This window comes from Corvus hawaiiensis, chromosome 7 (genome assembly GCF_020740725.1).
Source record: "Corvus hawaiiensis isolate bCorHaw1 chromosome 7, bCorHaw1.pri.cur, whole genome shotgun sequence".
Taxonomy (NCBI): domain Eukaryota; kingdom Metazoa; phylum Chordata; class Aves; order Passeriformes; family Corvidae; genus Corvus; species Corvus hawaiiensis.
In genome coordinates this window covers 11,074,068-11,100,863 of record NC_063219.1, presented here as the reverse complement: position 1 = coordinate 11,100,863, position 26,796 = coordinate 11,074,068, and the positions used below count along the sequence as shown (strand labels likewise).

General features: G+C 40.6%; 2 long non-coding RNA genes across 5 annotated transcripts in view; both read right to left on the bottom strand.

The window, feature by feature from the left end:
- LOC125328984 overlaps nt 1–17,352 on the bottom strand; it is a 45,350-nt gene extending 27,998 nt beyond the window's left edge. For 3 of the 4 annotated variants that reach the window (XR_007204993.1, XR_007204992.1, XR_007204995.1), the window contains exon 1: nt 17,208–17,352. This is a non-coding gene — a long non-coding RNA (uncharacterized LOC125328984). Of the gene's footprint in view, nt 1–10,505; nt 10,666–17,207 lie in introns of those variants that run through there. The other variant, XR_007204994.1, reaches the window with a different exon arrangement.
- A 3,664-nt stretch (nt 17,353–21,016) lies between these two features.
- The window catches only part of LOC125328769, a 67,320-nt gene continuing 61,540 nt past the window's right edge, over nt 21,017–26,796 (bottom strand). The window contains exon 6 of the long non-coding RNA XR_007204856.1: nt 21,017–21,095. This is a non-coding gene — a long non-coding RNA (uncharacterized LOC125328769). The remainder of the gene's footprint in view (nt 21,096–26,796) is intronic.

Genomic DNA, 26,796 nt, shown 5'->3' with positions numbered 1-26,796 from the left:
GATTTTGATCATTTTCTGAGAAATAATCCCTGAAAAAAACTGTCCTGTTGGCTAGGTTTGTAGTGATGATTCCTGCACTGTCTAATTATATTCTGATTTATCAGATTTGGGCTGTAGACCATATCCCAAAAAAAAACAACCCCCAAAGAGTTAAACTGTTTGAAACAGTTAAACTGTAATGAAAACACCTCTCATGCTTCCTCCTTCCTTTCAGCATAATATGGGATTGCAGTCTGGGTAGCATACCTAAAATACTGTATCGATTAGCCTTGCAAACGAAAAAGACTTCCTGAGATACTGTTCTCATCCTCCTAATGGAGCTTAATTCTTTGAAATATGAAGTTGCATAAAGGCAAGTTTAGCAATTGTCCTGTGTTTTGGATTTTCCCTCAGTCCAATGTCCTCAAGGAAATGGAACACAGCATTAGGATCTGAAGACTTTGGAAAGATTTACCATTCAAAATAGCCAGCCTCGAAACACTGTTCCTGGGAGGGGCAGGGCACAGCACGAAGACGACTGATGCCTTCCCACTTTGGTGTCACTTTTTATACAGTTCATGACACTTCTGGTACTTAAGTGGCCAAATCACATACAGCCTGTACACCTGCCTGATCTGGTTCTGCAAAATGCTGCTCTTTGTAACCTGTTTATGAAAGGGACTGTTGTTACCTAAGGGAAGTTAATAAATACCTAGCCACTGCTATTGTGTCCTAGTTCCTTTAACTCAGTGATCCTTGAAATATCTTTCTCTGAATTTTATGTTGCTTAATGAGAATTATTTGAATAGGTAGGTCCCACTTCCTAGCATGAGGGTTTCTCAGTCCTAGGGTGCATTAGAGTAAGTAGTAGTGGATATTCATAAAAGCTTACTTTAATTAAAACATGGTGTGAAATTGAGATATACTGTGAGTAGGATCAAATTGGATAAAACCCTCCAATAACTGTCTTTTTCTGTCATCAGCACCATGGCTCTGTGTTCCCTGTTTTTGCTCCAAACTCTAGATTGTGTATAGGGCACTAAGTCAATGAGGCTTAGAAAGGATTTTTTAGATGAAAAAGTCATCTTTAATTTCAGTTATAGTGCCTGTTGATCCCCAGAACAAATATTAACTCCTCAGGAGATGCCATAGCTTTATGAGCAGGAAAGCTCTTCTAAATTACATTATATACTCACATAGTCCTTAATAAGGTGGCATAAAACGTTAGATGTGAAGAGCAGCAGAGATCTAGACTCTGGTGTTCAGAACAGAGCTATATATTTTTAATTCTGGTAGTGTTGATGACTGTGTGATATTCCATGAGTTGGAGGTCTGAGTTGTGAGTTTCAAAACTACGGGGAGACATCTGTGCATTTTACAGCCTGGAAAGAACCTAAATGTGATCACAATCTATTTTGGAGCTTAGGAATCCCTACAAGACAGGGACCTCTTTTAGATGTCACACAGCTCAATCCAGACAGGATACAACTTGGTGTATAATGACAAAAGCAAATAAAATTGGATGTATTACTAATTATGTAGGAACATTTCTATTAGTTTAGTTCATAAAGCATATTTTTCTATATGTGTTAGAATCTTGATTTTTCTTACTATCAAGTTCACCATAACATTCCTGTCAATATTACTAAATTCTATTGGACTTCAGCTGCAGTTCCCTTAAAAAAGTCTTTTCTTGTATGCTGTGCAGGGCTGTGCCAAATTCATCTGGGCAAGTTTGTAAATTCTGTATTTTTGGCACTTTCTTTATTTTTGTCCTGGTTTCTAGGTCTTTAAATTAAGATATATTTCCCTTACTGCTGTTGAACAACAGTGTGAATTATTGTCACTTGTATTTTGTAAACTATTGAACAACTGAACAACATGAGCCTGATTTCTGTCTCAAGAGAACTAGTTTTGGATATATAACAACTGCAGGATGTATTGCAAAAACGTACAACTGCCTAACATAAGCCCTTTTCTTTCCACCTCTTCTGTCTTGCAATTTGTGATCTTTGTGACCACAAGGTCACTGCAGCTGAAATTCTGACTTTGTTCAGGGAGATAAAGGCATAGGTGAATTTGTTATGGTCTCATTCACTCTCTCACATACAAGCAAGAGATCCTATTACTCTCATTTCTTTCCATATTTGAGATAAATGTGTTCCACGCTGTCAGATGCAGACTTTATCAAGAAAAGTGTAATCAAAGCTACTGTAAAAGAAAAGCACAGGGCAAGCCAACCCGCTCAGAAGTAGCAGCAAATTAAAATGTGGTTACATTGCTCTGTGCTGCTTTTGTGAGTAGATGCCACTTGGCAAGATTTCTCATGAAAAATATTTACTAAGTTACTTTTAACCATTGAATTAATCTTGAATTACTGAATTATTTTTCAAAATATGACATTGTGTTGGTCTGAAATGAAGGCTTTGACAGTCTGTAAGAAGTTTTAATCTTAATTTATGTAAAGCATATGGCAAAAAGTAACTAACATAGGCTTGGTGTGTATGTCATCATTTCACTGATACCCAGAGAGCTCTGCTGATTCGCTGTGGTCCTGAAGTACAAATCCAGGTATATGCCTAAAAGTAAGGTGTGCCTGATGTACCTGCGGACTGGCCATGGTGCACCCAGGCTGTGAGCACACCTGCTCTGGCCTGCCTGGGGCACTTTGGAGTGACCGAGGGGGACCCAGCTGAGGCTATAATTTCCTTTCGTTCATACTTAGTGGCTTTAAACACCGTACTGGCAAAGCCCCACACTGAGGCTTTCTCACTAAAACTCTTTCTCAACAGCTTCTGTCAGATTTCAGGTTTTCCTGGCATTTAGTAAAAGCAGGCCCACAGAGTGTGCTTTGTGACTCTGCCTTCTCAAGGCAACTCTGTGATTTTTGAGAATTAACAGGTTAATGTAAACTGTTTAACAGCAAGGCTTGTTCTTTTACTCCCAAATCCTTCATTTCTTAGTGATATGCCCCAAAAATCTGCAATCCTGTAAAGTTCGTATCAGTGGTCTAAACTGCATGTACTCAGGGAGAAAGAAGAAAAAGTAGCATGCAGGTGACCTGTAGGCTACACAAACTTTCTGTCAAGGGACAGTGAAATTAAGCTGATTTAGTCAGAAAGGATCCTTTATGATTGCTAATAGCTGTGGTTTCGGATTCATTGTGTATAATTGTCCAGGGGTCAGTGAGGGCCATTCCCAACTCCCATATGTGCAAAATCCAGTTGTTCATTATGATAAGAGAAGCAAACTTTATTTGGACCTCTGCCAGAGATTACAGCAACGTCATCCTCTCCCTCTGTTTTTCATATTACCCAGTGTGTTTATTTGAAAAGCCAAGTACATCTCTTTCTGAAGAGGCAGGAAGATGGTGAGCCCTGCCCTGAAGAGTTTGTAATCTGAATATCTAACTGAAAAATCATGAAAGAAAAAGTATAATATCCATATTTCCCCGCCCCATGTTTGCAGTCTCTTTAAAAACAGCTTGAGCTCTAACCATGGCAGAAAAACTTGCAGGACTGTCAAATGACCTCAGGGAATTTATGTTTGTTTCCATGACTGCAATTTAACTGCATCTAAGTGCAGACTAAAGGGATGTCTCTGTGTCCCTGAGCTCTCCTTTGTGCTGGCATTAATAGTTGAAGGATTGTACAGGGAGCCACCTCACAGAGCCAATGTTTTAAATGATCTGGTAATTCTTTGTCAGGTCACTTTTTCAACCAGATCACTTCCCTGGCCCAGCTTCCTCTTCCTCTGCAATCACAGTGTCTGCTCTACACATTGGCCAGGACTTGGCAAGTTGGAGCTTCCTTCCTAGTAGCTATCCATGCTTAAATGAGATTAATCTGACTGTGAGTATGCAGATGGAACTCTCACATTTTACATATGGGCAGTATCCAACCCAGAGTAAATATTATCAGGGAGTTCATGGAGATGTTTTTGGCAGGAGCAGAGGGAGGAGTGTTCCTTGGCTAGTTTTGTAGCCCAGTAAAGGTCAAAGAAGTCCACAGACCCTAGAATGGCTATCCAATGTCACTGGGGTCCCTGGGAGTCTGGTGTCAAGGCACTGTATGATATTAAAGACCCACTGTATTGGAGATGGCCAATGAAATGAGTGTGGAAAAACCCCCAAATGAATTCCAATGACGTCTGTAGCTGTTGCAGCTACAGGAGTCCAGACATGTAATGCTGATGTTCCTGAGGGCCTCAGAAACCTTATTGTGATGGTGTTCAGGGTCAAAGATGGCCAGTACTTTAAAATTCCTGCTTTTTGAAGTCAGACTTGTCATGCTTGGGGCCCTGATCTATGATTTTTGAACATTTAGGCTGGCAGCACAGAGAAAAGACAATCTCTAACTTGATTTAAGGAAAAAAAGGCTTGTCTTTGGCCTCTGTAATTTGTATTCCTGCCTGAATACAAATGCAGACCCCGAGCTACTTTCCCAATTCTCCCCCTCGGCTCACCTGTGTCAGTAACTCTGTGTTCCCACCTCTGCTTCAGGAGTTTCTCCTGGCTGGGATCTGGGCCTGCCTCCCAGACCAACCAGCTTGCTGAAGGGGATGGGATCCTCATCAGTCATCGTCCCGTGGCTGATACCACCCTCACAGACAGATGGAGATCTGAGTCTAGTCACTAGTCCAAGCTTCCGGATATTTTCCTTCATTCAGGATGATGATGATGATAAGCAGAGTGATATATTTTTCCCCTGTATTTTTTTCCCCAACTGCTGTTACAGAATTTTTATCTTTTATCATTAAATAGGCAACCATTCATCAAGCAAATCTGGTGCTTCTCAAAATACCATAAAGCTAAAGGCAAAAAAATCATAGGAAAATAGATGTAACTGTTTGTTTAGTTTACCTTTATGTCCAAAGTGACTAATTGATTTTAAGTGATATTTTATGGAAATAGTTGATATCCAAAGCTAAAACCTCATGTAACAAATCTCAGCACAGATGGTATTGTGGTGGCAATCAAAAAAAGTGGCACATAGTAAATGAGTAGAGGAGGTTTCAAATCCAATATAGTAAGTCTTGAAAAATGGTTGAAAAAACAACACTTTATATGTTCAGAAATTAGACCGTTGGCATCTGATAGAAATAACACAAAACCTGGCCTTAAATGTTTTAATCTGCCAAACTGAGCTAAAGATATGTGGTAGGTGTGGAAGTCAACCTTACATAAGCGAGGGCAGATAGTACGCTCTTTGCTGAGTAATAAAATAAACCCCTTAGTCTGTACCTTCTTATGCTCTGTGTTATAGAAGGATCTTTTGAGGAATAATATTGAGATGGTGACAATGTTGATTTTCTGGGTAAAAGGAAATACCGGCTTTTAGCCCATGGAACAAACCAGTTGTTTGTGGTGCAACCTGGACACTTCCAATTCAGCAGTTCTGAATTAGTATTCCAGGAATAAAGAGTCTCTCCAAGTTCATAAGCACCAAAACACAAAACCAGACAACACAATAACAAAGCATAAATTTGTGAATGCAACTATGCCGTGTACGGAAGAGGATGTGACAAGGAAGAGTGGCACAGAATTAGAAATGAAGGCTGTAATGGTTAAATAGATACAACTGGAAAATCTGCCAGGACAGAATACAATTGCTACCAATTCCTCTGCAGAGAGGCTGGAGAGGATGGGTCTATATGGAGCATCTTGGGCTAAAAGATCTGAAAGCTGAACATTTCCATGGCTCAAGGGGAAGACTCAGCACATTGTGGGATGTCCAGTGGATGATTAAGAGCAAAGACAGCCCACCCAGCTCCAGCAGTCCCTGGGCTATGGATGATTGGCAGCTGAGGGACTGGGAGGGGAAGTGTCAGACTTCATGCCGTGGTCTTCATTTTCTCCCCAGGCCATCTGCCTTCACCTGCTGCTGGAGATTGGCTGCTGGCTTGGACAGATCCTTGGTCTGACCCAGTCCACATTTTCTCCTGTTCAGTGACAGGAGATGAATGTTGTGAAAGTCCTTAACAGCAACAATATGTTTAGCAAAAACTTTGGTGTCCTCCTGGGAGGTGGGCAAGGTTGATGTTTCACAGAACTGGGCAGATTTTTGCAAACTCAGGAAATGAATTGAGTAAATAATAAATCTAATAAATAAATTTACCTTTCTTTAATGAATAGGAGCATTTTCAGTGTTGGTTTTGGTAGGCATGTACTTTGCGCAAACATGTAGGAAAGGATTAGGTTTTGATGGAAAGAAATCAATTCAAACTCATTGACTCTAGCCTCAATAACAATATTCTATCATAATATATTCACATTTTATACTGACTCCACATTAATGCTATTTCTTTTATCTGTTCCATTGCTTCTGAGGGATATATTATTTTCTACAAGGCTTTGACAGGCACAGACAAGCATCTGCAGTGGGAAATCCTTTACCTCTTGTTATCTGTAGGTTTTGTTAGCTCTTCTAAAATAAAACTTAGGACAGTCTGAGAGTCATATTCTTTCATATTCTACATGGGTTCTGCAATGAAACAACAATTAAAATAGTGTCTGTAATGCTAAGGTTACTGAATCTCAAGAAGACAGCATTTGTTACAGTTTCAGGATCATTTACAACTTCCATGATAATGGAACTGACATCTAAAGTAATTATTCTCCAAATAAATAATTAAACTGAGTAAAGCAGGGCAATTTTAACTATTTATAGGAGATGTCCCAAAAGACACTAATGGCAATGATTTTTTTTCTTTCAGAAAATGGGTTTACAGAATTTCTGCAAGTCATTACACAGGACAAAGGAAGACAGCAATGTCCTCTGCTTTCACCTAGAAGCCTTGAAGTGGCAATCAGTGGTTTTTACTGCAGTTGAGACAATATCAGTGTTTTAAGAAAATTATTAAGGAAGTTGGCAATGTCCAAGCCTGTTCTAGTTACTTCTGCTACTTAGACAGATAGAAAATTTTCACTGCCTTGATGGAATGCTATAGATCACTAAGAGTTAAAGGATTTTAGCTAGTACCTTATATTAGCCTCCCTTTGTATCTATTCAAAGAAAAGGAAATTGTTTGACTACTTTATACATCTACAGATTTCTGAGTCTGAAGGTCCATGCTTGACAGTAGACAGAGCTGTGACAGGAACTTGGTTCAATGGTATTCAGTATTTCTGCCTGCATCTGAGGCAGTTACTCATTGATCTCTGTATTGCCATTGCATATTTAGGTGTCACTGCTGGTAGATGCCAGGATATATCTAAGCAAGTATAAACATCTATTTTATGTTAGGAAAGCCTGTGTTCTAGACTCACTAGATCTCCACTGAATATAAATGAAGCACAGGATGAGAACCCTAGTTGTTGAAATGTATAGTGGGAATGCATATGGTGAGCTGATTCACTGAAGTAAAACAAGGAAAAGCTTCTAAGCTGGCCAAGATATTTCTGTAAGAACAGCCATGTGGATTCTGGCTTTTGTGTGTAGAAGAGATGCAGAGACATTTTAGGGTAAGTGAAATATAAAACACATCACTGTGCTCAAGGTTCATGTAGTAAATTACTCATGCAGAATGCTGAAAGGTGTGTTATTTGCATTCTTCCTATCTTATTACATCAAAATTCCAGTTTCAGTCCTTGGGAAGAGGAACTTATCTTTGTTGTAGACAGTGTAATGATACTCTGGGCAGTGTTAAGGGGACAGAGAAGAATAAAGATTCTATCGACAGGATCTTTGACTTTTGTTGTCTTTTAGTACCACAGGGAACTTTCTCTGCAGCCTGCTAGTGTTTGATTTTTTTTTTTTTTAGGTAAATCATTACTCATTAAATATAATTAATACCAAGAAGAATGAGAGAACTCAATTAAACCAATATCCTCTCGTTTAAACACAAATACCTTGCCAACACTTTCTTTGGAACTACAACATCTCAGGTTTCAAATTAAATCTGACATCTAACTTACCACTTGGGACGCTAAATATATGACTTTCTCTAGAGAGAAACTGTCTGTTCAGTTAAAGTGCTGCTGTACCAGCAGTGACCTACCAGAAGAAGGAAAACTCAGCACTTAGCCTTGCTGCCAAGCTGCTTTATATAGCATTTGGAAAACATGAAGTTGTTGATCCTGGGAAATGGTTCCAATCTGCTGTTAAAAATTATAAGGGGTGGCAGTGTGGCTCAAAGATTTGCTTGTCTCACACACACACCTCGTGTTATCTTAGAATCACAGAATCACAGAATCACCAGGTTGGAAGAGACCTCTAAGATCATTGAGTCCAACCCATGCCCTAACACCACCTCAACTAAACCATGGCAGTGAGTGCCACATCCAATCTTTATTTAAACACATCCAGGGATGGTGACTCCACCAGATTCCTGGGCAGACAATTCCAGAACTTTATCACTCTTTCAGTAAAATGCTTTCTCCTAACATCCAACCTAAATTTCCCTTGGTGCAGCTTGAGACTGTGTCCTCTTGTTCTGTCAGTTGTTGCCTGGAAAAAGAGACCAACCCCCACCTGACTACAACCACCTTTCAGGAAGTTGTAGAGAGTGATAAGGTCACCTCTGAGTCTCCTTTTCTCCAGGCTAAACAACCCCAGCTTCCTCAGTCGTTCCTCACAGGGCTTGTGTTCCAAGCCCTTCACCAGCCTTGTTGCTCTCCTTTGGACGCCTTCAAGCATCTCAATGTCCTTCCTGAACTGAGGGGCCCAGAACTGGACACAGTACTCGAGGTGCAGCCTCACCAGTGCCGAGTACAGGGGAAGAATGACATCCGTGGTCCTGCTGGCCACACTATTTCTGATACAGACCAGGATGCTGTTGGCCTTCTTGGCCACCAGGGCACACTGCTGGCTCATGTTCAGCCGGCTGTCGACCAGTACTCTTAGGTCCCTTTCCCCCTGGGCACTGTCCAGCCGCACTGTCCATCCACACTGTCCCCAGCTTATAGTGTTGCAGGGGGTTATTGTGGCCAAAATGCAGGACTCAGCACCTGGACTTGTTAAACTTCACCTTATTGGACTCTGCCCATCTATCCAACCATTCATTCCTGGTCTCTTTGCAGAGCCCTCCTACCTTTCATCAGATTAACACACGCTCCCAGCTTAGTGTCATCTGCAAATTTACTAATAGTAGACTCAATACCCTCATCCATGTCATCAATAAAAATATTACACAAAACTGGCCCCAGTACAGGTCCCTGAGGGACCCCACTAGTGACTGGCCACCAACTGGATGCAGCACAGTTCACCATCACTCTCTGGGTGTGGCCATCCAGCCAGTTCTTAACCCAGTGAAGAGTGCTCCTGTCCAAGCCATGGGCTGCCAGCTTTTCCAGGAGTTTGCTGTGGCAGACAGTGTCAAAGGCCTTGCTGAAGTCCAAATAGACAACGTCCACAGCCTTTCCTGCATCCACCAGGCAGGTCACCTGGTCATAAAAGGAGATCAGGTTGGTCAAACACGACCTACCCCTCCTAAACCCATGCTGATTGGGTCTGATCCCCCGGCCATCCTGTGGGTGCTGTGTGATGGCACTCAAAATAAACTGCTCTATTACCTTACCAGGTACAGAGGTTAGACTGACTGGCCTATAATTTCCAGGATTGTCCTTCCTATTCTTCTTGTGAATGCGTGTCACACTGGCCAGCTTCCAGTCATCTGGAACCTCACCAGTGAGGCAGGACTGTTGGCAAACGATGGAGAGCGGCTTCACAAGCTCAACTGCCAGCTCCCTCAGCACCCTGGGATGGATCCCATCTGGTCCCATAGATTTATGAACATCCAAGTGGCTCAGCAGTTCTCTATCTGCTTCCTTCTGGATAACAGAGGGACCATCCTGCTCCCTGACACCATCTACCAGCCCAGGAGGACAGTTGTACTGAGGATAAACAATCTTTCTGCTAAAGACCAAGGCAAAGAAGGCATTATACACCTTGGCTTTCTCCACATCTGCAGTCACTAAATTCCCTCCTGCATCTAGTAGAGAACCAAGGTTGTTTTTACCCTTCCTTTTGCCATTAATATACTTGTAAAAACATTTTTTATTATCCTTGGCAAGAGTTGCCAAATTAAGTTCTAACTGAGCTTTGGCCTCCCTAATCTTTTTCCTACATGCCCTAACAACCCCCTTAAATAATTCCTGAGATACCTGACCCTCCTTCCAAAGGTGATACACCCTCTTTTTATTCCTTAGTTCCTTCATAAGCTCCTTACCCATCCAGGCTGGACATTTGCCTCATCAACTCATCTTTTGGCACACAGGGACAGTCTGTTCCTGTGCCCTCAATATCTCTGTTTTGAAGCACACCCACCCTTCCTGGACTCCTTTGTTTTTAAGGGCTGCTTCCCAAGGAACTCTCTGAGTAAGTCTCCTGAATTGGCCAAAGTCTGCCCTCTGGAAGTCCAGTGTGAAAGTTTTAGATGCCTCTCCTTACTTCACCAAATATTGAAAACCCTGCAATTTCATGATCACTATGCCCCAGACGGCCTCCAACTACCACATCTCCCACCAGCCCTTCTCTGTTTGCAAACAGCAGGTCTAGTGTAGTCCCTTCCCTGGTGGGCTCACTCACCAGCTGTGACAAGAAGTTGTCCTCCACACACTCTAAGAACCTGCTGGACTGCCTCTGCTCTGCTGTGTTACGTTCCCAGTCGGTTAAAGTCACCTACAAGAACAAGGGCTGGTGATCTTGAAACACCCTCCAGCTGCTTGTAGAATAAGTTATCCACCTCTTCTTCCTGGTTGGGTGGTCGATAACAGACTCCCAGCAGGATGTCAGCCTTACTGGCCTTCCCCTTAATTCTTACCCATAGGCATTCGACTTCATCATCATTGGTTTCAATTTCCATGCCATCAAAAGCCTCCCTAATATAAAGGGCCACTCCTCCACCTCTTCTCCCTCTCCTGTCTCTTCTGAAGAGCTTGTAGCCATCCAGTGCAGTGCTCCAGTTATGCGAGTCATCCCACCACGTTTCCGTGACGGCAACTGCGTCATAGCTTTGCTGCAGTACCATGGCTTCCAGTTCCTGTTTGTTACCCATGCTGTGTGCATTAGTATACATGCACTTCAGCTGGGCTGCTGATTTCACCCCTAACTCTGGCTTACCACCCTTGGGTTTGCTTCTGGAGAGCCCAGTTGCATCCTCTTCCCCCTTCAAACCTAGTTTAAAGCCCTCTCAACAAGTTCTGCCAGTTCATGGGCTAAAATCCTTTTGCCCTTAACAGATAGATGGAGCCTGTCTGGCTCCAGCAGGCCAGGTGCCATGAAAATTGCCCCATGATCAAAGAAGCCAAAATTCTGCCGATGACACTAACCCTTGAGTCACTTGTTGATAATGTGGGCTCCTCTGTTCCTTTCATCTCCTGGCCATTAGAGTGAATGGCAGGAATGTAACCGCTGGTTGTATTCCAGATAATTCAGCTCTGTGAAAAGGCCCAGGCCATTAACTTGGGAAATCATGAGCAGTATCTCCTGTTGCACTGCCACCTTGGTTCCAGGGCAATTTGTGGTAAGGGAAAGAAGAGGAATAAGTCTTTAGGTTCCACAAACATTTTAACTTTCATAGCAAAATTTATGCAAAGTAATAATTACTCTCACAGGCAACAAATCCTGCCCCAAAATCCCCAGTAAAATGCTAAACATTAGAACATGCTCTTGAGAATTTTGAGAAATTTGCATTTCATTTTTATGTGCCAGTGATGGCCTGAATCAAAGGGATGTTTGCTGCCTATAAATCATGTTCACCATGGCACTTCCCCTGGCAGAGAGCTCACAGTTAGTGATCCAGAATGTGTTATGATGGCAAGGAAATGGGCATGCAAAGAAAAATTAGTGTTTCTCCTCTTAGCCAGCTTACCCCTGGTGCTGCAGAGCTATCCCAGACCTACTCACACATGCTACATGTGGCAAGTACGAAATTAGGATGATAATGCATGGGCTCCCATGTGCACGGGGCCTGTGTGAGATTGACCTGGCCTCCCAGCCAAAGTTTTGCAAGTTAATTTGAAGCTGAAAGGCTCAATTTGCTTTTGAGGAACTACTGTATAAATCAGAAGCCATGCAAATAGTCAGAGCTATGTACTTCCTGTCTTTTCCCATCCTGTGGACGATTTATAAGCAGTTTAACTGTTAGGGGCCAGTTCTTACTCCCATCTCAATTCTTTTGCAGGTAACATCATCCTTTTGGTCAGGCAGTTTTCTCCTTTGACTTATTTTATCAGAACTGGACTGTTAATTGGAGCCAGGGTTTGTCTCCCTTTGCTGAGAAATATAATTCTGTTATCACTGCAACCACATTCTTTCCTAGGTGGTTTCCACTTTGGCTTTAATTATTTAAAAAATTTTTTTAAATCCCATTAAATATAAAGTATTTCTTTACTTGGGTAAGCTGGATGGCCCTTTGGTCTAAACAGAGTTCTTTCATTTTGAGATTTCTGATATGCTAAACCTCTGTGAAAGTTTGATAAAAGGTAGCTTTGAGGCTTCTAATTAATTATGTACAAAAAGTTGACAGTACTCTACTGGGAGGTGTTCCTAATAATCCATGCATGTAATATAGTGGGAACATTGTTTATAAATATAAATGAATTGGAAGGTTTGTAACCTTGGAATAATAGAAGATGAGAAATCAAATCGTGGCTGGCAACCTCACAATTAAATGTCCCAAGATTAAATGACCTACTTGAAAGCTACATTTTTATCTTTGTTTTCCAGTAAGTAGAGGAAAAATAATCCCTGTAACAGCTCCTTTAAGCTCTTACTGAGAGTGAAGCAAGGAAATGTTTGTTTTAATATTTCATATCTCCCACAAATGAAAAGACACACTCTTACAGTTCAGCCTTGCTGGAAAAGGCACAGTTCACATCATGCTGAAAGGGAGGGTAGAGAAGGGGAGAGAGAAAGAAGGTGTCAATAAATTAGCTACAGAACAGTGGCTAAAGGACATTGAAAGTTACAGGTAAGGAAAGGAAAAGCAGTCACAAAACTGGAAAAGAAGGAAAAGAAAGGCTGTCTGTGGGGAAAGCATTAGGAATATTAAGAAAGCAAAATGAATCCAAAGGTGTAGAGGAAAGACCAATCTTCAGATTGAATTCACTTCTGTCATAGCATTTGGTGGATTGATAATCCTATTACTATTGGCCAGCAGGGATTTAAAAAACCCCACCATCATCAGAATTGCACCTGTTTTGCTTATGCTTGGCAGCAGTAGAACAGCCACCTCCTGGGGAAGGAACAGCCTATCAAGAGTGCTGGGTAAGGTCACTCAGAACCACGTTTGCAGCTACTGCTTCAGCTCTGATCTGCTGGCATCAATAAAAGAAACATCCACAACCTGAAAAATCACACTCCTGTCTGTTCTCATGAAACTTATAAAGTATCACCTTGATAGTCTTGAAGTTAAAGAAATTGAGAAAAGAAATCTACCTTTTAGTTCTTTTCTCTCAATGTCTGACTGTTTCAATGAGAGGCCCAACTCCTTCACAAGGCTACTGCAGTAATAAAGGGCTATATGTGGCACAAAGTGCCTTTAGATTGTTATAGGGAGAAAATCTGACTGAGCAAACCCCACTTTTCTCCTTGCTGCCCTTTGTTAGGCAGAAGTGATCACTCACAGCTGCTCTGCACCAGCAGCAGTGTTTGCCAGGCTGCTCCAAGCTGACTCAGCCAGGCTGGCCCAAGGGCAGCACCACCCTGCTCAGACCTGCTTCCTGGATAGACCCTTATGCAACTTTTCATCTTTTGAAAAAGTGTTAATTTCAAAAGTCAGTGAGCTCCCTTCAGCCCTTTCCAATCTTTGTGGCAGCACTTAAAGCTTGAGGGCACTGGGATTACTTTTAAACATTAATTTCCATAGAAAACACTCCTGTTTTTCAGACACAGAAAACAAAATACTCAACCTGCTGCCTCCTCCTCTCTTCACTGGCATGTACAGCACAGCTCATATGATTTAAAAAATGCTCTGGACAGCAAAATTCCCAGGAGCCATGTTATAGGGTTTTGCTGCTGCCATTGACCAATGGACCAACAGATATGGGAAAATGCTGTCCTGCTTTTCAAGAACGCTGAATAAAGAATGAAATATAATTCACAGCTAGCACTTTCATGTTCATTTTCAGTATGTCAGATGGGAATGCTCATTTAAGAAACAGATGATTTTATGTCTGATTTTGAAAGCAAAGCTCTGTTTGGGATCCATCTCCTCATTTCCATATGAGTCACAATAAGATGCAAAGCCCCAGAAGCACACAGTGGGCTGGAAACAGCAGCTGCTGAGTTAATCTCCAACCCGTTGTGATTCCTTTTGCTGCTATGCTTGTTGCTCTCAAGAGATTTTTATCAGGGTGGGCATTATAGTTAATGCTTCAGGGATATGGAGAAATATCTAGGGATAGTGGGCCTTGAATCTCTTTATGTTTATTTAACAGATGATTGCTATTTATTCATTTCTTGGGGTACTTTTTTTAATAATGCAAATGTTTGAAGAGAAGTACCTTGTTTTAGATTTCTGCTTAGGAAATTCAGGGAAGAAAACATGTGGCGGATATTTCATGACTGTATTTTTAACCTTCACATAGGAAAACTGAGAAGGAAATTTGCACTTCAAACTATAGCTGGAAACAAACCACCCACATACAGAGATAATACAACATCAAAAGGCCTGTGAAATATGCTGGCACATGCATATATGTTTAAAAGTGCACAAAAATGAAGAAATTGGGACCACAAAACTGAAGTTCTTTTCCAGCTGAAGTATTAGTTATAATAAGCAAAGCACAAAATTTTTTAGTCTTTAACTCAAGCTCTGCTGAAGTGATATGGTGAAAATGAATGTTTTTTGTCATATTCAGATTGCTGAACATAAACATATCTGCTCACAGGATTGAGAATATTGAAAGATGCAAACATTACTCAGCCTCATTAATTCTATTTGGCCTCAAAATTGTTGTCTTGTGCTCTGGGGAATATGTTGTTTTATTAAAGCGAAAGTTCTGAAAATGCAGAATGGAAATGTTAATACCATACTGCTCATGATCTCAAGGCTCAGCACTGTTGTATTGAACACATCAGAAGCTTCTTGTTGACTTCTGCCAGGGTAACATGGCTGCAGGAGCAGTTCCACACACGATTCCCTCTCATTTTAACATGACAGCACAATGGCGAAAATGAAATCCTGCAGTGCGGGCTGACAGAGAGGTCAGAGCCACCACACGGCTGCAGGAGACAGCCCTGCCTTACCTTCTCTTGGTCAGCCATGGAGATTCCTGGAGGGGACAGGCTGGCACAGCTAAATACGTGGAAGGTTGGAGGCCAAATTAATGCCTTTGGGACTGTCCAGAGGAGATTGCTGCTACTGAAAAAACCTCCAGGAGCTTTTCTCTTCTCTCTACTGGCAGTTTCTCTCTTGGTCTTTCCTGGGTTTCTCTGTGAACTGGGATGAAGCCCTGTGTGTCCCAGGCTGTCAGAAATGGTGCAGTCCTGCTCTGCCCTCCACTCCTACCAGGTGGTGCCACCCCAGCACAGCATCCCAGGGATTTTTGTGACCTGAGTTGACTACTTTTGGCATATGGCCGCTGCTGAAGTACATTGCCAAAACCAGAATTTTTGACCAGAGTTTCTTTTTATAACTTTCCATTTGATAGGCTTTTATTTTATTCTGCAGCTGTTAAAGTGTAGGACATTAAAATGAAGGCTGGGAGTGCTGGAAAAATCCTGTACAGTGAGCTGTGCCCCAGTGCCTGAGGTCTCATTTTGAGGTAGATCTGTTATCAGACATGAAACTGGAAATACCAGCTCTCACTTGATGGGCTTTTCTTTGGTAGAGGAACAAAGGTACTAAGCATCTGTAGCTGATAGTCATTGCTATTTTTATATCAAAGCTTCCTTATCTCCTTGGCAAGTGATTCAGGGATTTTCTCTCTCTCCTAGGTGCCCCTGCAATATGTTTGTTGTAATCTCTCACATATCCTCATTACACTTTTTGCTCCACATTAATAAGAAATGAAGAAGTCAGGTTGCATTAATTTTCTTATCTCATCCAGCTCTTTTAAGAATTCCTCCCCAAAAAGTTAAATGCCCTCTTTTCACTTGACTTTCTCATTTCCCTTTCCTACAAGATTTTCTTCTCCATTTTGTGCTTACATTATCTCTGCTCTGTGACCTGAGCTGACCTCCCCAAAGCTTTTAACAGAATCATTAAATATGGTATTGTGAGCTTTCATATGTGCATTGCACATGCCAGCATTATTCTTAAATGAATAAATATACTTCTGCTTAGTTTTTAATCCTTTTCTTACATCTCCCTCCCTCCCCATGTTTTTATGCAAGTGGGTTTGCTTTATCTGTCCCAGCAGACGCTGTGAGCTGTGATGGTCTCTCGTTAGCACTTCTGCCGGTATCTACTGGCTGTAGCAGATCTGATCTGCACTCCTGCAAAGGCCAGCTCTGATGCTTCACTTTGGCTGTGACATGCAGGCAGAAGCTGTGATATTTGGATTTGGACTCGGATTTTAAGTCCTACAGAGTTCAGGCTATCTTGGGTCTTCCCAGTATAACAATAAAGGCTGGAAGTAAAATAGGAATTGAGGTAGCTCTCATTCTAATGATAAGGAAGCTCAAAAGTCTTTAGTTTGGCACCAACTTCTTCTATGAGAAACAAGTTAGTTTCCGATTGACAATTTATCAGTCTTTGTGTCCTTGATTAACAAACACTGGCTTTTGTAATGAGATGGGGAACACTGCTCAGAGCCATGTGACTTTGTGAAATGTTAATGTGTTTCCTTCTCTGTACCAAAGGGGAAAAAAAAGTGAAGGCATGTTCTTTGGTAATGTACAACTGTATTTCCAGGTAACTCTGACATGATCTCAGAAAAAATGTTACCAAAGGGGAAAATAGCACCTCTGTGCCCCCCCCTCCCCCCAACTACTAAGAACCAGGCCATGCAAAACTGACACAAAAAAACTTTCCTTTGCCTGGGAAAATGTCCTAAAATATCTCTGAAACACCACAGGATTAATTGCTCTATCATGTCAAAGATACCAGGGAACTTTGGTAAAGTGCTGATGCAAAATACTATGGGATGGCTACAATAACTGCTTTTGGGTCACATTTTAGTCCTTGCCTACAGTACTGCTCTTTGAGTCCCATTTCACATACCCTAAAGTGGATGTAAGCAATGCTGTAATCCCCACCATCTAGAATAAAGGCTGGTGTACGATAGAAAACCAACAACAACTTGTCTCCCTCCTTCAAAGACAATTTCATAATCCACTGACCTGTAGGAGTCCGAGATGCCAAAAGATGAGGGGGCATGGCTGCAAAGTGACTTGGTCAATCGCAGGAGCCCACAAGACCCAGAGGAAATGAAAATGCTGCTCAGAGCATGAACTGAATATCCTTTCATCTGCTGGCACTGGAGAGACCAGCCCGCAAGTGAAAAAGGTACATTGACAGCTGTAAGCCTTTTGCTCAGTGCTTCCATGTTTCTAAAGCAATTCCTTCAAAACATAGAGCTCCTGGATTCTTTTTTATGAGCTCAGTTATCAGGTACTTTGTTGGTGTGTTCCCTGCTCTTTGTGAGCAGCAAGTGGTGAGAATACAAATCAAAGTGCTGCTTCTCAGCCTATGCCTTTAGTGAATCAGGTTTTTACATCAGTTTTCTGTCTATTCACTTTCAGGTCTTAGGGTTTTTTTTAAAGTATATTTTGCTACAGCTCAAACTAAAAAATTCTCCATTCCATTCCTGGTGCTTTGGCATAGCCTCCAGCCTCCTGCAGTGAATTGTGTCTGAAGCAGCTTCGATCCACAATATATCTCCTATCTCACTTCAGCTGCTCTCCATTTTCTTTTGAACTCTGAACCAATAATCACAATTCTTGGAAGGACTTTCTTTTATGCATATGCTAAAAGTATGCTTTTAACCAGGGACTTCTGCCTGCATGTTCTGTGAAAGACAGTGAAAAAGGGGACAGGGAAGCATGGTGGGAATTTTCTCCCCCTTTTGAAGTCCTGCAGGGATGTGCTGCTTTGGAGGGATAGTGCTGCCCACCACTGAGGCTGTGTTGAGTTGGATGGTGTGTGTGTGTCCATATGCAAACAAAGATGCTCCCCTTCCCTTAGCAGCTGTCTAGTCAGGAATCCAGCCACTGCCATCAGCTCATTTTTATACAGGATGCAGGTAGGGGAAGGGCAAAACCATAGCCTGTCACCTTGTCCTCTCAGTGCCAGGAAGGGCCAGAAAGTGTTGAGCTGGGAAGGAAGATGATGATCAGATGTGACTCCCAGCTTGCCAGAGCCCTGCACCATCCAGCCCTTGCTCTGCTTGTCCTGATCAGAGGCCTACACTGCAAGGAGCAGGCAGCAGATCTTCCCTTTCTCCTGGGAGGAAAGTCTCATCAGTCCTTGTTCTCCCCAAGAACTATAACTGTAGGATTAGGATTTTGTCTTTTTTTTTTTTTTAATGTAACTTTCAATTTTTTGCATTAGTTGGAAGAACGTTGAATATAATATGTTCTGATCTTCTTGTCATGCTTATATACATTATCTACATTTTGTTCTTCAATTATAAACATTATCTGTGTACACTGTACTTCCCTCACAGTTCTGTAGTTAAGTTGCATAAGCATGCAATCTCATTTAAGTCCTGGACACTTATCCACGTGTACTGCTTCTGAAAACACTACTGCTGCCTTTTACTGTGTCATAAAATTGTGTTTATCTTAAAATAGAAATTCAAATTTTGTTCTAAACACCTTTGCAGGTGTTAAAATCAGTGTTTTAAATACCAATTCATCAAGTATTGGGAAGTCTGCCTCTCCTAACCAGCATGTTACAAGGATCGTGAGCCACTTGCAGGGATTTCTGGGGGATGTGTGGTGCTTCTGAGTGTGTGCAAAATTAGATGAGATAGATTTGGGGCAGCATTTCCTTTTTACTGCCTAGACCCACAATACCTTGTTATCCTGTTGGCTGCCTTCAAGTGTTGCACTGAGTAATTCTCTGGAGTGGAAGCTGATGCTGTTGTGGGAGATAATAACAAACTGGGGCGCTCTTTACACGCATGGGTATAAGGCCACCTTCTAAGGGTGAGAATTTTTATTTCCTAGGACTTTTCTGGTTGGTTCTCAGCTAGGGCCAGAAGCAGTAAAGAGCAAAACTCTGGATAAGGAGACTCACATCCAGAGTTTGTGTTCCCTCTGTTTGTTCAAAAGGAGAAGAATAGCCAAAACAATTGGTTTGAAGGATTTAGGATTATTAGTACTGTGCTAAAGTTGCCAGGCCATTTCTTCTCATGTAAATATAAACACTGATCATAAATGGAAAAGTCTGCAAGAACTACAGATTAGGAACTTAAACGGTTAACTTGTTGGGCTTCATGCCCCCCCTCTCCAAAAGAGAAGGAAGGGGCCTATCATGGATGTGAACAAAGTAAATGTCAAGAAAAGGGAGAAAAATGAGTGAATGAATATTTGCATATGTAGAGGAGAGAAAATCTTGGGCAATTTTCTTATGGCATTTCTTTGCTCTTGAGATGAATTTTAAATAACAGGAAGTAATTCCTTCTAGGGTTTTCTGTAAATGATGATTTATATATTTTTGCCTCAAGGCAATTCCTGTGATATATAGATAAAAATATATCAATATTTGTGCAGATACATCTGCTATAGTTGATTCATATTTCTTCAATTAAAAATGTATTCTTGATGCAAACATTTTCTAAAAGTTGTCATGTTCCCCCATTCATCTCCCGTTGCATCCTCCAGTTTTCTTACACTTAACAAGTTATTTTTATTAAAAGAAAATGTTTGCAAATGTTCTGGGGATTTTTGTTAAGTAGTTAAGAGTCAGTAATAAATTAATGTATTTTTATATTGTTTCAATGTCAACTCATGAATTATGTTGACACTGCAATCCTGTAGACTCACTTCTAAAGGAAGCAACAAGTCTGGCAGAGGATCTTAACTCGCAAACAGCTTACACAGGTCAGTCCCAGTCACAGGCAGTGACACTGTTCTGGAATACTGCAAGTCCCAGCTGCAGATTAATTGAAGATCTGTACCCTTTCCTTCATGGGTGTGATTTGTGGTAAAAAAGAGCAATGCCATTCATAACACAGTGCACCTATTCCAGCTTTCCATTTCCATACATCTGTGCTATTGAAAGCAAATCTGCTGTTCTTCTTTAGTGGGATACCCAGCCAGCCTTGGATGAAACAATGTTTTACACAAATCTGGAAGGAATATGTAAATTTTCTTTTAACACCCTAAATAAAAGGAGCACAGTATTCAACTCTACAGCCAAATACAATGGTAGGTTATATATATATATATAGATATATAGATATATAGATATATAGATATATAGATATATATTTCAATGGCTCCCATCTTTGGTATTTGTTTGTACTTTTGGCCAATTGTTCTTGAAGCATGTTCTTGTACTTTCTTGACTTTCTGTATGCTTTAAAATTAGGTACATATATAATTCAAACTAAGAAAAACACAAGCTGACTTTGATCAAAGAATAATAACTTTCTAAGGATTTCTCAAGCTCATAGCAATTTCCTCAAATGAACGCATAACATAAACAGATGAGTTTAAAAAACCTTACATTTTTGGTTACAAGAGGCTGGATGTTGTACAACCTTTTTGCTGGTGTTTTCAAGACCCTTAGGAAAATTTTCATTCACCAGAATTGGGTTTTCCATCAGGAATGTTTTAGTTTATTTGAAAATAAATCTTGGGGAAGTTGGTGAGATGCCTGCATACTATCCCAGAAAATAAAAAAAAAAAAAATTTGGAAATATTCAAATGTTAGTCTTTCATACAAAGCTCTTTTTTGAACAGACTGCGTTCTGTCTTTCTGCTTCCCTTGTCTTTTTATAGATCACCATATTATGCTTCTGTATAGAGATAAAACATTTACTTCTCACTTTCATGTGATAAATAAAAGAACCGGCTTCCCATTTTCAATAATTCTGCTTCCTCAGTCATTTCCAACTGTTAATTAATGAGTGCAATCAAATAATTTCTGTAACATTATTTTAAGACGTTGCTCAGCATAATTTTGAACTCAGAAGTCATACCAGTTCTGCAGCAACCTGTCAGATGAATGCTGAAGTGATTGGCTCCCTTGGAGGTAATCCCTGTTGCCATCACGGATCCCTGTCAAAGAGAACAGAGCACAGTGGGCCTCACCAGCTCCTTGCTAAACTAGAGAGTAAAATAAGGACCATGCAAAAAGAGTGAAACACTGGTCGAAATAAAGTAAAGCAGCATTAAACCCTTCTAAGCTTGTGCTTCTTTTGGGTCTTGCTAATGGGCATTTTAGTCCCTGACTCCCTGCCAGTAAGGTAAGTCAGGGTCATTCTGCCTCCTTCCCAGCTGTGCTGCTGGAGCAGACACAGGCTGCAGCCAGTTCCTGGCCAGCCATGGGTGTCAGGAACAGGAGTCTGTGCTCTGTTCCTGGATCCTGGGCTGTCCATCAGATGGTGTCTGAAGTGAGTGAGTTTGCCATGTGTTCTGGGAAGGAGTCATTGGAAGGAACAGGATATTCAGTTTTCAAAGGATGGGGTTTGTGACTTGTGAAGTTTCTCACTATTACAGATAATTCTAAGTTTTAGTTTCTTTTGTTTCAAAGGTAACAGAGGAAGAGCTAAAATACACTATAAATTGAAATAAGGAGCAGGTCTCCAGATTCTTCGTAGGAGAGGTATTGCTGTTGTGCACAGGGTAGAATGTGCTGTACTTTCCCTTTTCTCATTCCATGAGCCTTTAGTGATGAACAGACATATATCTTAAAAGTATTGCATTTGCTTCAGTAAAGCTGGATGTAGTGATACCAGAAACGGGTTCTGCAGGCTGTTGAAGAGATTTTTCATTGAAACTGGCAGTCATATTGGGAACCAGCTGTTGGCTGTAGGTAGATCATTTTAAAGTATTTTTGAAAAAGCTAGAGGACAATTCTAAATTTCTACAGCACAAGCCAAGATAATTCCCTGAGCAGTCTAACCAAGAAAATTGCACAGGTCCTTGACACAATACTACCAGATTTGATACAGCTTTTCTCTGTGATCCCTTGTACTGCAGAATTAAAGAAAGTGTAATGAATTCTGTGTGGGTATTGTAATTGGTACGCAGGGTGTGAAGGAAAAAAGTATATAGAATATGGTCAGGTAAAGTCTCAGGAAATAGTAAAACGTCCCTGGTTTATGGAGCCTGTCAAGGTGCTCTACTGCAGCTGGCCATCGTAATGATAAAATACATTTTATGTGATCACAGGCAAGTTCTCTCTGTGTGTTGAGCAAATCCCTCTGAGCTTTATAGATACAGTTGTATTTATCTACATTAAAGGCTGCTTGGAGACTTTGAGGTCTTTGTGTGAAACTCGTTACTGTAGGAAGTCAAAATATTATTATGCAATCTTAAGAATAAAACCTAACTCCAACTCCCTGGGTGTTGCCAGCTCAGAGAACTTTACCCAGGTGAATGACATTGAAGTGATGTGAATACAATTGTTCTGATAAAGTAAATAAGCTACCACATTTGTGGTTTAAGAAGGATTTAAACAAGTAAGGTGCCAGCTTCTCCTATTCCAGTCAGTTTAACATGAAAGCAGAAGCTGCTCCCCACCTTTCAGGTAAGCCAAAGCATATTATATAGTGTGTTTTGAGTAATAATTATTCACAGCTTTGGCAAATAAAAATAGGGTACCCCTAATTTTGTATGAAACACATTCCAAATAAATACTAATCTTACTGTTAGAAACTTCTTCACTTAGGCTTTCTCTTAGAAGTCTACGTCTTGTACGTGACTAAGACATAGAATCTTCAAAAATTAATATTAAAATAGCTGTATGTTTTGGAACAATAAATTAGGAACTATGGTACATTATAATAAAAGTAGTCTTCATTTGCATGTGCTAATTAATTTCTACTTTATTACATCAACATTTGGGAGTAGTAGCCTTATTAACAGGAATGAGTTTGCTTATAGTCTGAAACTAAACACTGAACAAACTCAGTGAAGGTGACCCTTTTTCCTTTCAATTATCAAGGTTAATTATAAAATTAATTAGGTCAATTTTTTACCTTTGACTAGGAGAATTTACCTTCCTTCAGCTTTGACACAGAACCAAAATCTGCAGTGAAAGGTTTTGCCTTCTCTACTAAACTCAGTAGTTTTGTAACATCCTTCCTAAAAACTCTTCCATGTTTTTGCTACTCAGAGGATGTCAGATTACTGAACTCAAATTAGAGACTGTGTATTTGCTTTATCTTGTCATTATCCTTTTCCTGGTCTAATTCAATAATGGAATCTGGTTTTATGAAATAGTTTAGCAATTTAACAGGAAACAGCTTAAAAAATATTTGGTGTCTGTTCTTTTCATGTACTGTCATTATAGTTGCAGTTATAATCTAGAGCACTGACATGAGTCATCAATAGAATATTACCTTTATTTCTGATTTGCTTTTTCCCATAATCAGCTTGATTTCTGTTCTTTGGCTCTTACAATTAAAGTAAGGAATATCTGAGGACATTCATTTTGCTCAGATTTTCTGCTGCTGTCTGGTACATTCTAAAAGCATTAACTATGGTTTAATCCTGAGTGGCACGAAGGCCCCAACTTCACAGATGTGCTCAGGGTAAGCACAGGCATTCTCCTCAGGAGCTTGTAGGCCAAATAAACACGGGTTAATTGGCAAATACAAAAAGGTCTGGAAAACAAATAATTATCTCATTTACTGGTGGGTAACAGAAATTTTAATTGATCTGCCCTCTGTGACAAATCTGTGCCTGGATCAATAGTTTAATCTGAGTCTGAAATTTATTGCCTTAATGAGAAGGACACCTTATTTCAGCTGTAATATGACCCTTTCCTGATTAAGCAGACTGAGACAGCATTAGTAGTTAACTTCTGCAACCTTCTGCCTCTTAGCAATTAACAGAGGGACTAATTCTGCAAGGTAAGGAAGGCTTTCTGGGTGGTGGCAAAATATTTCTTCCATTGCCGAGGAGTTTGAAGTCTTGGTGATAATAATAACAATAATAATACAGAAATTCTGATGTATTGTCTGCTTAAACATGAGAAATAAAAGTGCCAGGTCAAATAGGCAAGGATTAGGAATTGTTTGCATCCAGATCACAAGAGATAATTAAGCATCTTGACTCCACTTTGTCAATGGAAGGTATAAAGGCATCCTGATGGGACAGCTTCCAAAGGAAAATTCTGGTTGGTCTCCTTTAACTCTGATGATCCACTTGCTTTCTCTGCTCACACACTTCTGCTATTCCCACATTGCATATTTCTTCTCATTTTTATTTCAGACATAGCCTTCTTCTACGTCTCTCTGCTTTCAAAGCATTTGAGATTGTCTCTGTCAGGAGTACATCAATAGTGCCGTTGTAACCCTATCTCCCTCTTCTGTGCAGCTCCAATCTTCAGGGCCTGGCTGGTGCTTTACTGCAGCCCACGCATCATCAGCCTAAAGGGGTGTGTGCTGCTTCTCAGTACTGCACACAGAAGCACCTCTCAGCTGCACCTTTTCCAAGTGTGATTATTAGCCCCCTGCATCAGAAATGAGTTCAGAGAAGAAAAATGGACCCTGTTCTCCCTGGAGCACCCAACACTCCAAAATCCGAGTCATTGTCTGCAAAGGTCTCGTACCTTGGTGAGTAGCTCCTTTTGTTTAACCTGTCATAGCCATTCTAGGAGCAGAATGGCCTTTTTTATTTTAGCATGACTGACAGGCAGCCAGTAGGCTCATCAACCTCAGTGAACTCTGCTTCTATATGAAGATCCATTTGACAGAAACCTTGAACTCTTTCAGCATAACAAAAGTCACTAAAATATTTAATATTCTGCCTTAAGCAGGAGGAGCAGTCCAGAAAGCATCAACATTTCTGCTGGGCTATTTGCTTAATAGAAGAGAGATCCAACTAAATGTGATTGTTTTCCTTATCTCAAGGCTATCAGAGACAGGGATCTTTAGTTATCATAATCTCCCTATGAGCAGTTAAAAGAGGACTTTACACATATATAGATATGTATATATATAAAGAAAGTTGCAAGAAAAGTTTAAATAGAACTCCCTTAAAATTTCCTTTTCCCCATTTCTTATCATTTTCTTCCATATAAAGAAAATTCATTTTTTAAATTGAGATCATCAAAGTCTCCTTTCCCACTCAAATTATCATATCTTAGCTAGCTTTTAGCTATTGAGCATTCTGTTTTTCCTCCATCTACTAGTTTGCACCTTTGCATTATTTCCTGCTTTCACATCATCACTCCATATTTGCACTCCTTTGCCTTCCTGTGGTTTCTCAACTGTCATATCTTCAATACAAGAAAATCCACTGTCTTTCTCCTTGGCTATTATAAACTACATATGTTATTTCCTTTCAGTATTAAAAGCAGGAGTGTAATAAAATTCAAATATTTGTTACTTCATCAGAGATGAAGACCAAATAAATATATCCATAACTATGCCCTTACATTTCACTGCCCATGGCATTGGGTAATAAAAAAAGATAGAGCAAGTTGTTTTCTTTTGTGAGCGATACTCAAGAACATCACAGTCAGTAAAATACAGCAAACTGGCAGGTAATTGCTTGGAATTTTGTTGGGAAGTATCTCAGATCCACCTTTCTTTACACTGTGGTGAGAGTCTGTCTTCCCTGTGCCTAAAGCTCAAGCAATCTGCAGGTATCACCTGAGGGATTCCAGCTGAGGAGGCTGCACTCTGCTTTGGTGCCACTTGTTCTGCTGACCTGTTTCCTTTTGCTGGTGGAAATTAGGGTACACTGGCACACCATGTAATCACAGGGCTCTCTCTGTGCAGTACAAGTCACAGGAAAGGAGCTTACATTTTTCTTTTAATGAGTGAAACATGTTGAAGCATGTAGGGTCCTGGCTTGTCAGCTCCCTGCTTCTGTGGCTTAGCTTTGGTGCCTCACCTTGTCCTCAGATGAGTCCCAAAGGTCACTTGCCTACACACCAAGCAAATGTCTTGTTTGTTAGCAGAAGGGGAACACTTTTGCTAAACTGCTGTGTAACCCTAAAAATGGAGCTAGAGGTAATAAAATCATTATAATTTCAGTCATTTTTTTATTCTTGCACTGAGTATTTAGCAAGAGCTTTGAGGCTTGGAAATATTCTTGCCAGGCTAGTCACTTCTTGCCATATTCAAAATGTTTTTGAATGCAGTAAACAAAGCCCTTTAAAAACTCAGGAAAAAGGGAAATTTACGGTTATTTATGGAATTGCAATGGGTCAGTTCCATTTTCCCCATCTACATCTGTAGAGAGTCATGATCACAGTAATACAGGTATGGGTGAAATATTTGTGTATTGACAAGAGAAGATGAGCGTCCAGCATCAATTTACAGTGACCAAAACTGGGAACAGACTTGGGTTTGACTGGGAGTGAAGATAAACCCAGAGGCCTGGGCACCACTGCCTAACTCTGCAAACACAACTGAATTAAGGTGGAGGGAGTTGTATGATCAGTAGTACATGGACAACACCAAAATGAACACATCAGGTATATAAGCCTCCCAATCATAGCCAACTTATATTTTTTTCCCTGTAATTAAACCTTTGTTTTATGGTTTATTAACTCACCATGCCCACAGAGAGGTGCTTTTGCAGGGAAAGCCACCAAGAATTACAACTGTGTGACTAGAGTGCATTTTTTAAATACAAGTCAAGATAATTTTGCAAATGGACAGTGCCTTCTCATTGAAAATTTAATCACTCTGTACATGGGGTTGATAGCTCGAGCAGAGCTAATGTCTCCATTCATTTATCCTTTCATCTTGGGATGTTGCAGCTCAGTATGGAAGAACTGCAGAAATCAGTGCAGTGA